The following is a 15,252-nucleotide window of genomic DNA, read 5'->3' as shown; positions in this document are numbered from 1 at the left end:
GAACCCGAGGGAGGTGGGGACGGGCAGAGTCGGGGCCCAGGCTGCAGAGACCTGGAAGGAACAGGTCACCAGGGATCCGGTGAGACTCCGGTGATCGCGTCCGCGCAGGGGAAGCTGGCCACGGGCCGGGGCTATTCGCACAACCTGCTCTGCATCTTTTCCCTGTCTGGCACAGGGACGTGTGTGTGCACACGCGTGTGTTTCCTTCTGAAGCACTCCTCTAAGTCAGCCACATCTAAGGGGTGTAACGAGACATCCTGGCCACGTGTCCTTAACTAATGCTTTTCGCTGTGTCTTAGGCTAAGACTTGCTTTGCCTTGTTTCGACTTTTGCATCTTTTGTTGGGCTTGATGAAAATACACTATCCGGCTCGGCGTCTTAGCAAAAGCTTTTCCTCGCAGACGGTGGCTTAGGCGGAGGTCCTTTGGTGCGGCGTTCCCGTACTGAGATCGTTCCAAGTGCCTGGCACCGTCTGTGGAGCTGGGTGGAGGTTCTGGGCACAGCGGAGTAAGGAAGTCACTTCTATCTCACGGGAAGGAATTTTATTGAAATGTTCCCTTAAAAGGATGACAGAATTTTCCACACAAGACACTTAGCAAACCCTCGGGTGACCGCCGGCCAAGCGAGGCCCTGTCCAAACGCTCACACCCCACGAGGATGTGGCAGTGTCGCACGCTCCAGTAATACTTCCTGATATTTAAGAAAGAATAAAACACTGAAGCACCAGTGGCTCACGCCTGTCATCCTAGCTATGCAGGAGGCTGAGATCTGAGTCTTAGGGTTCAAAGCCAGCCCAGGCAGGAAGGTCTGTGCGACTCTTTTCTCCAATTAACCACCAAAATGCCAGAAGCGGAGCTCTGGCTCAAAAGCGGTAGAGCACCGGCCCTGCGCACAAACGCTCAGGAACAGCGCCCAGGGTTAAAGCCATAGAACCGGAGCAAGAAATAATAAAATAAAACACAGCCTTTAGAATATGGATAGGCTTTTAATGTGTAATCCTTGCCTCGGATAAAGCTGTTGGTTTGTATGTGTGATTTCACACCCTGGAAACCCAGCTCGTCTTCACCTCTGTGTTTCTGTTGACCTTTCAGCTCTGACGTTACCACTTTTGACTAACGCAGTGATCACATCCGTGAATTGAAATGATCTTTCCTCCCTGCAGACTACGCTTCCATGGGCAGTGCGTCCTGCTCAGAGCCGTCCCTGGCTTCTTTTTGCTCAAGGCTAGCACTCTACCACTTGAGCCACTTCTGGCTTTTTCTATCTATGTGCTGCTGAGGAATCGAACCCAGGGCTTCATGTATGCGAGGCGAGCACTCTACCACTGGGCCATGTTCCCAGCCCCACTTCTCCACTTCTTAAACCAAGATGCATAGATTAGTCGAGGGGTGAGCAGACAAGCCGCTGCCTGGACCGGGATAGTAAACTCTAGGGATGTTTCGAAGAGACTTATGGGGAGTGTGAGAGGAGGTCGCCCACTGAGGCCCAGCCCCGGCGTGGGAAATGAAGGACGCCGCTCACAGGCGGATCGTAACGGCTGGCTGCGTGCGGGGGAAGAAGAGGCCGTCTCCATGTGACTCCAGGCAGAAGTCATCCATCTGCCCATCTGGAAGATTCGGGGGTGGCGTCCTTGACTCCTTCCACAGACAACGTGTGCTCATCGCGTTAAGAACTGAGGTGGGAAGTGAGGTACTTACAAAGCAGAGCTTAAGTTTGCTGCCCAAAGAAGATGTAACACTGAGAAGTTAGAAGTCGACTGTAAGCCCAAGATTTGAAACAGTAAGCTTCTCGTATGATTTAACGACTTGTTGGAGATGAATAGCGGGAAGCAGGCACTAATGGCTCCTGTCTGTAGTCCTGGCTACTTGGGAGGCTGAGATTAGGAAGATGGAGATCTGAGGCCAACCCAGGCCAAAAAAAAAAAAAAAAAAAATGAGAGGGATCCCATCCCAACCAATTACTGAACGCTGTGGCGCGGGGCCGCCATCCCAGCCGCACGGAGGGCTGAGACCAGGAGGATCAAGGTTCCAAGCCAGCTCCGGCAAAAGTGGGATCCGCTCTCAATGGAGGAAGCCGCGCGCGGTGGCACATGCTAGCTGTCTCAGCTACAAAGGGAAGCACAAACAGAACTGTGGCCCAGGTTCGCGCTGTGCGGGGGTTGGGGGGGCGGGGGGGGGGGCAAGCACCACCCGCTCTGAAAAATAACCAGTACAAAACCTGACTGGCGGCACGGCTCAGTGGAAGAGCGCCTGCCTAGCAAGTGTGAGGCTTGAGGTCAAAACCCCGGGACAGAAAAAACATTAGAGAGCAAATTTCCTGCCCTCCTGTAGCAAAAGATTTGTCTTGTCCTTGAGAAAATATCGAACACTTTCCTAAGGTGGGTTTTCTTCTGATTACTCTGAGAATCTCTGCGGTAAGTTGATGCTTCCTGTGCTTAAGTCTTCCTTTACATCCTACTCCAAGCACAATCTCTTCTTTTGCGTCATCCTGGGTTTTCAAGAATTGCTGTAGCAGCAGAGGACCACAAGAGCCCAATAGCTATGCCCCTATGAACGCATAAGATGATGCTAGGTGAAATGAACTCCATGTTATGGAAACGACCATTATATCACTGTTGTAATCACTTTCAACATGCCATGTGAAACCGTAGCTTCTATTGTTGATGACCCTCTTTTTTTTTTTTTTTTTTTTTTTTTTGCCAGTCTTGGGCTCGGACTTAGGGCCTGAGCACTGTCCCTGGCTTCTTTTTGCTCAAGGCTAGCACTCTGCCACTTAAGCCACAGCGCCACTTCTGGCCGTTTTCTTCATATGTGGTGCTGGGGAATCGAACCCAGGGCTTCATGTATACAAGGCAAGCACTCTTGCCACTAGGCCGTATTCCCAGCCCTTGATGACCCTCTTGTATCCCCTTCCTGTGGTTGTCCCCGCGCTATCACTGTATCTTATCTGAGTACATTGGAAACGGTATATACTGGTATTGGAACTAGGAAAATGAAAGGGAATATCAAAATCGAGAGACACAGGATAAAAAGACAAAAGACTCCAAAAGCAATGCTTGCAAACTGTTTGGTGTAAACCAAGTGAACAACTCATGGGGGGGGGGGAAGGAAAGGGGAGGGGAGGATGGGGGAATGAGGGAGGAGTAACACAGTACAAGAAATGTATCCAATGCCTAACGTATGAAACTGTAACCTCTCTGTACATCACTTTGACAATAAATAAGAAAAAATGGGGGCTGGGGATATGGCCTAGTGGCAAGAGTGCTTGCCTCATATACATGAGGCCCTGGGTTCAATTCCCCAGCACCACATATACAGAAAATGGCCAGAAGTGGCGCTGTGGCTCAAGTGGCAGAGTGCTAGCCTTGAGCAAGAAGAAGCCAGGGACAGTGCTCAGGCCCTGAGACCAAGCCCCAGGACTGGCCAAAAAAAAAAAAAGAATTGCTGTAGGTAAGCCATGAAGGGCTGGCTTTCGGTGTCTTTCATTGGGAGCCTTCGTAAAACATGCTGCACGTCTCTTACAACAGAGGGAAAGTGTCCAGATGTTTTGGTGTAAGGGCGGATTCCTGGACGCACTGGCTATCCATTATTCATTCGCTGTATTAAACAGTAAAGGAATTGTCCCATCTTTATAGTAAATAAAACTCTGCCAGATATATATCAGTGAGCTGGCTCTTCAGCTAAGGGCTGCGCCTTCTTTTGCTCCTTTGGTAATTATTGTGAACACGGGAAGTGTGAGGACTCCTTCTCCTCCAAGTCCTCACCAGGCACAGGGAGCTTTGTGTATTCCAGATGAGGGACCCATGTTGGGGGGGGGCGGGGGAGGCTGGCAGAGACCCCACTGGGCCACAGCCAGGGAGGAACGTGGGCTGTACCCACTTCTCCAGGCTCACAAAGAGGGCTCGGGGCGCAGAGGTTCGGCCTGTTCCCCTCGGCTCCGGTCGGTGCGCATCGGTGTTGGGCGCGTGCCTGTGCTCTCCGTGCGGGGTGGGTCTCCGCATTTCACGCTCCGTGCTTAGCTCAGCCGTCCTCGCTTGCCTGTGCCGCCGCTCGAGGCCCCGCGGCCCTCTGAACCTGCTCCTTGTTACGTAGGTCATCGGCAGGCAGTCCGGCGCGTGGTACGCCGTCACAGGTATGGCTGACGGGTTGAATGAATGAATGAGTTTATTCAGACGGCAGCACGGGAGAGACTGCCCGAGAGACAGGCAAAAGTCTACAGAAAGTCTTCCGTGGGAACGGAAGTGCAGGAGGAGGCAGACCCCGGGGGTGGCCGGAGCTGAGCGGGGTCCCTGTGGTCTGAGAATACCTCGTGACTTCCGGACAGAGGCCGCCAGCCGGCAGGTGCTCAAGCTCGGAGAAGTCGGGGTTAGAAATACCGACCACGACCTCGGAGGCTGTGAGGAACACGGTGCTGCAAGCCGGGCCCCACTGGCTCACGCCTGCCATCCCAGCTACTCAGGAGGCTGAGATCTGAGGATCAAGGTTTGAGGCCAGCCCAGGCAGGAAAGGCCATCAGACTCTCATCTGCAATGAACCACCAGAAAACTGGAAGTGGAGCTGTGGCTCAAAGTGACAGAGCAATAGCCTTAAGTAAGGCAGAAAAGCTCAGGGATGGTGCCCGGGCCCTGGGTTCAAGCCCCACAACCAGCCCTCTCCCCCACCCCCAAACAAAAGCAGTGGCGCTGAGAGACCCAGAGAGCACCCCTGCTGCGTGGACCCAGGCTACACAGCACAGCGCCGCTGCTGTTTATTTGCAGCATTCACCAGGAGTGACACTACCACAAACAAGTGTGAGATTACCGGCCAGGCACTATTCGCAGAGAAGCTGATTTTCTGAACTTTGTCGTAAGGCATTCGCTTGCATTATTATTTTTGCTTGAGAAAAAAAAAAACAACCCAAAACTGAACCAGGCACCAGTGGCTCACGCCTGTATTCCTAGCTACTCAAGAGGCTGAGATTTGAGGATTTCAGTTTGAAGCCAGCCTGGGCAATAAACTCCGTGAGACTCTTATCTCCACTGAGCCACCAAAATATTTGGAAGTGCAGGTGTGGCTCAAGTGGTAGAGTGCTAGCCTTGAGCACAAAGAGGCTCAGGGACAGCACCCAGGACCTGAGTTTAGGCCCCAGGACCAGCAGGAAAGAAAAAAAAAATCCCTGACAAAACCTGAGTCTCGGGGCTGGGGATATGGCCTAGTGGCAAGAGAGCTTGCCTCGTATACATGAGGCCCTGGGTTCAATTCCCCATCACCACATATACAGAAAATGGCCAGAAGTGGCGCTGTGGCTCAAGTGGCAGAGTGCTAGCCTTGAGCAAAAGGAAGCCAGGGACAGTGCTCAGGCCCTGAGTTCAAGGCCCAGGACTGGCCAAAAAAAAAAAAAAAAAAAAACCTGAGTCTCACCTGGTAGTGCCCAGCATTATCCTGGCATATGGGAAGCTGAGGCAGGAGGATTGCAAGTTTGAAGCCACAAATACATTCAAATGAAAAATAGAGGTAAATGAACTCTAATCAATAATCAAGGGTGTAATTTTATTTGTGTGTGTTATACCAGTGCTGGAGCTTGAACTCAGGGCCTCACGCTCTAGCTTATTTTCCTGAGGCTAGCACTCTACCACTTGAGCCACACTTGAGCCACTCCCAAATATTTGGGTGGCTCATTGTTGATGAGAGTCTCATGGACTTTCCTGCTTGGGCGGGCTTTGAACCTTGATCCTCAGTCCTCAACCTCCTGACTAGCTTGGTTTACAGATATGAGCAACAGGACTGGCTTCATTCAGATTTTTAATCTTGGGTCTGAGAATCCCCTACAGGCCTTGGGGCAGATTCCAGAGACCCCGGAAACCGCACAGGAAGAGAGGCTCTGCCTTCCGCCGCAGGGGCCGGCCAAGAGCTTCAGGGCTGTTAGAGGGGCTGCTGGGAGCTAGTCTCACTACCGATGGTTGGCACGCACCTGGCCCTGGGTATTGCAGGAGACGTGAGCTCTGGCGACTTGACGCATCCCTGAGGCCTGCCGGGTAGGGAGCAGTTACCTGGGCTCCGAAGCTTCCCTTCTTCCCCTTGCCCTGGGTGCCCAGGCCAGAGCTCCGGCAATGGCAAGCACCCCGCTGAGACTCTGGGCTCTGCTAGCCGGGCACTAGAGGGTGCCCAAGAGGCGAGCCCTATGCCCCGCAATCCTTCCTGCCCATTTCCTGCTTCCTTTTTTGGGTGAGCATTACCCAGAACAAATCTGTACGCCCTGCAGCAGCAGCAGCTGTTGGTTCTGTTTCTAGCACTTTCCACACTGTGAGAAACCACCTTCAAGTCCTGCCTGAGCCCTTACTCAGAGGCTCGGCTCCCCCCCCCCCCGCCCCCACCCCCAAACCTCTGGCCTTCGCCCCCAGCCCAGCCCTGTTCCTGCAGTCAGGTCTCGGTGTTCCTGGAGACCCCCAGGGTTTTCAATCAGTCACCCCACACCTGTTCAGTTCTACTTAAATGACTGCTGGGCTTTGTCTTTTCTCCTGAACTGAGCTGTGGTTGGTGCACTGTGTCAGGATTTAAAGATCGCCTGTGATGATCGGTTTCAGAACAACCCCTTTCCTCTGTAGCCCCGTGTTTTGTTTTGCATTTTCAAATCTTATTCTGGCCATGGCCCCCTGGCTTCACTAGCCTGCCGGAAAGCTCTATAGCCCACGAGACAGGGAACGGGCAGCGCCAGCCAGCCCAGTGTGTTGGGGTTCCCAGGTCAGGTCTAAAGGAGGCATGAAGGGCTTGCTTTTCAAACAGCATTGTAGAGGAAAGTGATCTTTGTGTTCGTTTTTGTCTTTTAAAATTAGAAGTAAGCATAAGCTTGTAATGCCGGCACTTGAGAGTGGAAGCAGGCCGATGACGTACGTGAGGCCAGACGTGGGCTCCGTAGCAAGTCCCAGGCTAACCTGGGCTAATAATAAGAGCCAAAAGTATTCAATTAAATAATTGTAGCACTCATGGAATACCTATCAGAAAACTGTAGGAAAGAAAAAGCGGTCCTCAGCCTCTTGATGACCTAAAGACACATGGTTCTCATTTCTTGGCGCTGTTTATTTTTGCCTCAACGTAACGCAAGCGCCCAGCACCGGCAGAGCATTTCGCATTCCATCCCATTCTTGTCATTACTATCTTCCCTTTTCTTCCTCTCTCTCTTCCTCTTTCTTTCTTTCTGTGTGTGTGGCAGTACTGGGGCTTGAACTCAAGGCCTGGGCAATGGCCCTTAGCATTTTCATTCAAGGCTGGCTCTCTACCCCTGAGCCATACCTCCACTTCCAGCTTTATGGTATTTGATTGGAGATAAAAGAGCCTCATGGACTTTGGTGCTGGGTTTGAACTTCAGTCCTCAGACCTGAGCCTCCTGAATAGCTAGAACTGTAGGCATGAGACACTGGCACCTAGCAAAAAAGACACCGTTTCTATGGCTGGACAGGATGGCACAAAGTCGGATTTAACACGGATTATTTTTTATTATGTTAATGTTCACTTGACATAAACTCTACCATTTAGACCATAATTAGGTGCACAATCCAGAGGTACTAACTTGTGCATTTCTGGGCAGACGTTACCATCTACCTTCCAGAACTGTTCATGACCCTGAGTTGAATCTCTGGCCTAAATTAAACACTGGCCCTTGTCCACCCCTCCCTGGCCCATGACACTCGCCTTTCTTCTCTCTGTCTCTATAAACTCGACTGACACAAATTTCTACTTCTGTGCTTTGGCTTGCCAATAAAAGCTCACGATACAATGACCTACGTGTATATAAAAACACCACCGACAGCTCCTGTTTGCCTTTTCTTTCCTCTCTAGAAAGATGTCACCGTGCCGGGGCTGGTCACGGAGCTTCACACGTGCTAGGTGACTGAGTCCCCAGCCCCTCAATTAGTAAAGATCAACGGAGACTGCGATCTTGCCGGTCTTCGTGGTCACTGTGTTGCTGGGAGCCCTCTGAAATGCCCGTGGGGAGCAGGTGGGAGGGAGGGGGCTTAAACACGGAGGTGCGCCCGTCCCGGTGTGTGTTTCCTGGCCAGCGGCGTGGCTGGTGTCACGTGGAGTTTGGTGGAACGGCACGGGCCACCCAAGTTTCCTGGAAGGGCCTCGCGCTGGCTTTGCCTCTTCTTTTCATAACATTGCACAAACGAGAGAACCTTGGTTTTGAATATGTATTATTAATTAAATTGTGGTAAACTATATTACATGACAATAAAAAATCGCTGTGTTACCATCCTTTCATCGTGCACAGCCGGAACCCTGTTCCCACTGAACGTTAACTCCTCTCCGCCAGCTCCCGGCTGCGGCCCTCAGCCTTGCACCGACCGTCTCTACGAATCCCACCCCCGTGGGGATCTGGGCCAGGGCCGTAGCTCAGCACATGCTCCGTGTGGGAGGGACCCTGGGCTCCTCGTACCACAAAAGAACCTCCAAGGATCTCGTACCAATTGTACCATACGGCGCGTGGCCTTTGCGGTGCCTTTAAGCTCGGTAGCACGTGTCAGCTTGTGGGTCCTTTTTCAGGCTGATCATAGGCCTTTGCACGGACAGCCCACCGCTCACCTGTCCGTCCATCCGTCCGTGCACGGCTTCTGCTAGCCAAGGGGCAGGCTTGTCTTTGCATTTCATTTGAATTCTTTGAGATTTTTTTTTTTTCCAGTACTGGGCCTTGGACTCAGGGCCTGAGCACTGTCCCTGGCTTCTTTTTGCTCAAGGCTAGCACTCTGCCACTTGAGCCACAGCGCCACTTCTGGCCATTTTCTGTATATGTGGTGCTGGGGAATTGAACCCAGGGCCTCATGTATACGAGGCAAGCACTCTTGCCACTAGGCCATATCCCAGCCCTCTTTGAGATTTTTACATGGCTTCTTTTATCGTTATGTTATCTGACATGATTAAGTCCCCATGAAGCCTCTGGCCGAGCCAGCCTGTGGCTGTCAAGGGGGGGCGGGGGGTGGAGTTGGCCACGCCTCCCAGCTGGAACTTTCTGCTTTTCCTCACTCTCCTTTCCCCCTTTGCCTTCTCCTGGAGAAAGAAGATGCTAAAAGTTAGAGATGGATTTCTGATGTTCTAGTCCACTTAGAGGATGTCGACGTGTGTGTGTGTGTGTGTGTGTGTGTGTGTGTGTGTGTGTGTGTGTGTAACTCTACCACATTCTGCCACAGCTCCAGTTTTGGCTTTTGGGTGGTTCATCGGAGATGAGAGTCTCAAGGATTTTCCTGCCCAGGCTGGCTTTGAACCCCAGTCCTCAGATCTCACCCTCCTGAGTAGCTCGCATGACAGGCGTGAGCTGCCAGCCCCCTGCTAAAGGGCATGGATTTTTAAATAATCACGGACTATTAGAAGAGAATGGTTCGCACACGTTTGTCCTTTGGTTTCTGTGTGTCCAACCAGCTAATGGGGCTGCGTGCAGCAGGGGGCGCCCCAGGCCGGGGTGCTGAGCACAGTGGGGGGCCCCGGTGGAGCTGCCCCCGGTGGGTTTGTCCCAGGTGGCATGGTTAACTCCCACATGCCTTTGTAAACTGTGATGGCTCTGTGAGGTTGACACCAAATGTTCCTCGAGCAGTTTTGCAGCTGGCGTTCTATAAACCGAAGAGGCCCGTTGCACTCACGTTTAGCGTTGTACTTCATTAACGATTTCCTTCGTGTGTGGGCCAGTACTGGGGTTAAGCTTGGGGTCTGGGAGCTGCCCCTTAGGTTTTTTGGGGTGATTTTTGCTCCAGCCTGACACTATCACTTGAGCCACGGCTCCACTTCCAGCTTTTGCCGGTTAACTGGAGAGAAGAGTCTCATGGAGGTTCTTCCTGGGCTGTCTTTGCCCCGCGACGCTAGGATCTCAGCCTTCTGAGTAGCTGGAATGACAGACATGAGCGAGGGACACCTGGCTAAGCAATGATAATTAATAGCCAGCCACCGTGACCTTGTGAGCCCTGTGAACTACGTACCGTGGTCACTCCAGTTTTCCAGGTTAGGAAACCGAGGCACAGAGGACCTGTAACTTGCCAGGGGCGGAGCCATGGAATACGTGATCCCTGTCGCCTTCCCCAGTGCCTGTCACAACACATGGCACTCTGGTAATGCCATCCCTTCTCGAACTGAAGTGCGACTGCTCTCCAAGATGCTTTGCCTGTTGCTCACTTGCTGGTCAGAATTAAAGCCCAGCCTTTTGGCAGGAGCGGCGTGTTGTGAGACTTGTAATTGCTGCCTTTCGGGTAGGTGTCTGACGACCTGACAGGCAATTTCAGGTGCTATTTAAAGTCTAACAACCTTGAGTTCTGTCCTGAAACATTACAGGACAAGCGCTAGCTCACAAAGCCGCAGTGACTTCACCAGGCTCCCGGCTGATGAGGAAGGCTGAGGGCGGATGGAGCCGGCCCCGGCTGGAGCCAGGAGGCTGAGGCCCGGTCATCAGCAGAAACCGCGGAACAGGGGGAGAGGACGTGTCTCGTGGAGATTTTGTGTCTGTCTAACCTACAAAGTCAGTCTGCATCTCAGAGCTTGATAAGAGACGTTGTAATAAAATAAACAAAAACCAAAAGTAGGTCGTTATTCTACCCTAATGATTTTCTTAATAACAGGGAAAAGATAAAATCTCATCCAAAGTTGCCTGTAGGAAGAAAACTGGTAATTTCCTAAGGGACAATCTAGACCAAAAAGTCAGGCAAGCAGTCCTTGCTCCTGAATAAGAAAACTCAAGGTTGAAACAATGTTCATCCATCCCTGAATGATTTATAAACATCATGAAATTCAAATAAAATCTCCCTTCATGGGGAAAGTTGGTTTAAAGGTTAGCAAATAGACTCTCAAGCCCATCTGGAAGAATAAATAAGAAGGCCAGTTGAGAAACTGTTAGAGAAGAATAAGAAGGGTGATTTTTTCCCCCAACTTTTTGTTTGTAGCCGCTAGATACTTTGCCCAAATAAAACCCTTCCTCCCCTGTTTAACCCCCTTTGGGGTGTCCTGTACTGCTTCCGGGGGGAGGGGGGGGATAAAGTTCAAGTTCAGTAACCTAAGAACAGTCTAATGATATTTAAAGATCTTCCAAAGAGACTTATACAAAGCCACCTTTTGTTTAGTCTGCATTTCCTTCCAGCCTTTGTGTCTATGCAAACATAGTACGCAGTGCTCCGGACACCCTTGTCCAGAACCCGAGCGCAAAGGAAGCTTGGCTTTGAGGGGAGCAATAAGAACACACAGACTTCTGGGCTCCCGGGAGAGCGGCTGCCTCCCGGTGACGGCGGAGCGTTCTCTGAGTGTCCCGAATGCGGAGGAAAGCGTTAAACCTCTGCAGCCTGGGGCCCTGCTCTCCCGAGGTCCTCGGCAGCCCTGCCCGCGTGCCCAGCAAGCTGGACGGGGTCGCGGGATGCCCAGCGCACTAGCAGGGGTTCAAACCCGGGTGCCTGCCGAACTCCACCCCGGGGTCTGCAGGAGTCCCTGGCCTTCTGTGTGCGTTCATCAGCCTGTCCTTTCACCCCCCCCCCCCCGCCCACGTTCTCCTCCAGCTCACCCGTGTGAACTTGACCTTGGCCTTTGCGGGGGTAGCAGGACTTCGGAACCCTCAGCTCCCAGCCTCCCCCCACCCCGGGGTCTTGGGGCCCACCCTCAGGGTGCGTCCACAGAGTCCTGCCGGGGGTCTGGGGGTCCGCGGGGGCGTGGCTCATCCGCACTGCTGGGTAAGACAGTGTCCCCCACCGCGTGGCCCCGGGGACAAGGGCACGCGCCCCTCTACCAGGGACGGGTTCCCAAGCAGGCCACGTGGGGCAGCTTTGATTGCCACCACGGGGCGGAGTGCACAGCTGGCATCGGGTGGGGGGAGGCCTGAGGGCTCCGCCCGTCCTGTAGGACGGGGCCATCTGACCCTAAACGCCAGCGGGGCTGAGGTTGAGGAACGCGCCTCGGTGTTCCCACTGGCCTCTCGTCGTGAAGTCCAGCAGCCCGCGAACACCATGCCGCGGCTCAAGCCGGGGGGGCGGGGGCACCCGCCTTGAACCCCGGTGGTCAGAGGAAAGCCTCCGTTTGGAAATCTTCCCAGGGGTTCAGGGGCCACACCCTCCCATTAGGCAGAGGCAGCCACCCCAGCGAGGAGCAGGGCAGAAGGTGACGTGGTCAGGAGTGGCTATTTGATCTCCAGTTATTCCAGAATTTCCACTCCCGTGCTAAACATGCCTCTCCAGACTGCCCTCCCCGCCTGGTCCTCAGACTCCCTGTGAAGTTCATCGAAGATCTCCCTTTCCACAGAGGTGAGGCTGTTACGCTCTGCGTGACTTCTCCTCCAAAGACGCGCGGTTCCTAGGGAGCGGTGAGCGGGAGGCGCTCCAAGCCCGCGCTGGCCCGCAGCCGGTGGGGTGGGGCGGGGGGTGACTTCTTGAAGCCCTGATGGATTCAAGCGTGGGCACGTGGTTTAAGTATCTGCTGAAGTGGGGTTCGGTCTCTGTTTACTTTAGGAAATTTCGTCTCTTGAACTGGTTAGTTTAGGAATGCTATTTTAGGCATCTCTGTACCTCAGATTAGAAGGTTGCTCACCTTTCCAGTTGTTTCTGTCTATTCTTAAGCCAGGTAATCTGGCAGACAGGATATCTGGCAGCTATACGTGGCCCGTCCTGTTGCTGCTTTGAATCCAGCGCTTCCATCTTCCTGCTTGCTGTGGGGTCCCTGGAAGATGGGGTTACAACGTCCACTATCCTTTTCTGTGAAGGACACTTATCAATCACAGTTGGAACCTAGTTTCTTCCTCAGTTCTTTTCTTTCAGCTAGTAGGATAGGTTTAGTTCATGACTTTGATTGCTAGAAATACTCTGTCTTCCCTGGAATGTTTAGACTTGTAGACAGGATGACAGAGTCAAAACCAATAGAGGGGTCTATACCTGGAAGCTGCGTGACTTTCAAGTCTCTTGAAATTCCTGCCTTCTACTCCATGTTGAAGTAGTGGACTTGTTTTCTATTCTATAGTGAGGCATTTGACTTCTTCCTTATCATTAGGATATTCTGTTAGCAAGACAGTGTTGTTGAAAGTATAGCGTATTTCTCTACCACCACTGTCTACTTTGATAAAAAAAAATTGAGCATACATAGGTGTGTGTGTGTGTGTGTGTGTGTGTGTGTGTGTGTGTGTGTTCAAGCTGACTTAAGGGGCTTTATAGAATTTGCCTCTCTGACACAGAACTACATAATGGGTTCCAGTCAACCTGTTTTCATCACACTTAGAAAACAATCAGCTGATATTTGCAGTACGTTGTTTATGAAAAGCAAAACTATTTTCCTCGGTGATGGTTTTTGGCTGTGTTTGCAGCCCACTCTTTGGTTGCTCTGCTTGTGGGAATTCTCTGTGATCCCTCAGCCTGGCAAGATATTGGGAATATATATTAGACTATACTCTGACCTTCAAAGGTATCCGTAGCGAGGGTCGCCAGTTCTGAGGACAGACTGGAAAAAAAATGGTTACATTTGGCTTGCTATGAACTTATTCCTGGACACTTTGAAGATGAATTTAATTCCAAAGAAAGTGAATTAGAAATTAAGCATGCATCAGATTTCACCCTGGGGCAACAAGATTGGCTTGATCAGCTCCCAGGAAAGGCTCTGCGCACAGATGCCGGTAAGGGTGTGTGACCACAGCTGGCCAGCTCCAGCTCGGTGCCCCCCCCCCACTTTTGATCTCCTTTCCTAGCTCAGACCCACCCTGCCCAGTGTACCAGAAGCCCTGTTTCCTGCTACCTGGCCACCGTGGTTCCATCCCACCGGTCATTCCTGCAGTGTAGTCGTGCTGGAAGCCTCTCTCTCTGTCTCTGTCTCTCTTCCCCGCCACCACTACCCCGCATCCCTACCTCTATCTTTTCTTACTCTACCATCAGCTTGGTACAGGTCTCTCCCGTTCTTAAAAAGCAGTGGAGAGCTTGGTTCCAGTGGCACACATCTGTAATCTTAGCAGCTCAGGAGGCTGAGGTCTGCAGACCGAGGTTCAAAGCTAGCCTAGCACAAAAGTTTGTGAGGCTCTATCTTCAGTTAATCCTCAAGAAGCTCGAAGTGGGGCTGGGAATGTGGCTTAGTGGTAGAGTGCTTGCCTAGCATGCATGAAACCCTGGGTTCGATTCTTCAGTATCACAGAAACAGAAAAAGCTGGAAGTGGGGCTAAAGAAGCCCAGAGACAGTGCCCAGGCCCTGAGTTCAAGCCCTGGGACTGGCAAAAAAAAAAATTAAGCTAGAAGTGGATCTGTGGCTCAGGTGGTAGAGTGCTAGCCTTGAGAAAAATTGCTGAGGGACACCACCTAACCCTCAGGACTAGCACAAAACAACAATCAAAGCAATGGACGTATGAATACCTCATCTTGGGTCCTGCCTTCCTCCCGGGCTCAATGGCAGACTTTCAGCAATAGAGCGCAATAATCATTGCTTTTCCACTTGCAAATGAAAGGCTTTCTCAACCTTGTTCTCTCCGCCCTCTGTTTTCTAGGAGACACTCTATTTTCTGTTTCTCTTAGCCTTCTCTCTCTCGGCTGGCTCCTTATCCGTTACGCGTAGAAGTCCCAATCCCTTCCTTTGGCCTCTTTTCCATCCTATGCCGGCAACCAGTGTTCATCCACACCTGTCACTTGTCAGTATTCTGTACTGATTGGTCCATGCTCCTGCACGAGGATGCAGTAGGCCCGCCCCGTCCTCCTCCGCTCCTACCCCTGCTTCCCGTGAGGACTTCAACCAGAGCAAGCCCGGCCGCTTCCTTAGAAAACCCAAAGCAATGCAAGAAAAAGGAGGTAGTAAGGTAACAAGCAAATTGCCGGATGTCAGGTAGTTAGGGGTGTGTGTGTGTGTGTGTGTGTGTGTGTGTGTGTGTGTGTGTGTGTAGTAACTATGTATGGATATACATATATATGCTCGTCTTATTTGTTATTTATTTATTTATTTATTGTGACAGTAATGGCATTTGAACTAAGTGCCTGCAGCTTCCCCTTGGCTTTTTCTACTCAAGGCTCTGTTGCTTGAACCACACACTCACACACTTCTGGCTTTTTGCTGGTTAATTGGAGATGAGAGTCTCATGGACTTTCCTGCTCAGGTTGCTTCTAACTTCAGATCTCAGCCTCTCTTGAACTCAGGGCCTGGGCGCTGGAGCCCCTGCGCTTTTCTTGTTCAAGGCTAGCACTCTGCCACTTGAGCCACAGCTCCACTTCCAGCTTTTGGAGGTGGTTATTTGTAGGTAAGAGTCTCATGGACTTTCCTGCCAGGCTGGCTTCAGTGATCCTCAGACCTCAACTTCCTGGGT

General features: G+C 51.9%; 1 protein-coding gene across 20 annotated transcripts in view; it reads left to right on the top strand.

Moving 5' to 3' along the window:
• Lrrfip1 (LRR binding FLII interacting protein 1) overlaps window positions 1-15,252 on the top strand; it is a 109,290-nt gene that overhangs the window by 22,056 nt on the left and 71,982 nt on the right. The window contains exon 1 of one of the 20 annotated variants that reach the window (XM_048344457.1): window positions 12,128-12,235. The exons of 18 other annotated variants lie outside the window; for them this stretch is intronic. The gene's annotated coding sequence lies outside the window, so the exon portion shown is untranslated. Of the gene's footprint in view, window positions 1-12,127; window positions 12,236-15,252 lie in introns of those variants that run through there. One more of the 20 variants, XM_048344459.1, reaches the window with a different exon arrangement.

Source organism: Perognathus longimembris, chromosome 4 (genome assembly GCF_023159225.1).
Source record: "Perognathus longimembris pacificus isolate PPM17 chromosome 4, ASM2315922v1, whole genome shotgun sequence".
In the NCBI taxonomy this organism is placed as follows: Eukaryota; Metazoa; Chordata; class Mammalia; order Rodentia; family Heteromyidae; genus Perognathus; species Perognathus longimembris.
The sequence above is the reverse complement of the archived record's forward strand: the minus strand, read 5'-3'. Positions and strand labels throughout refer to the sequence as shown.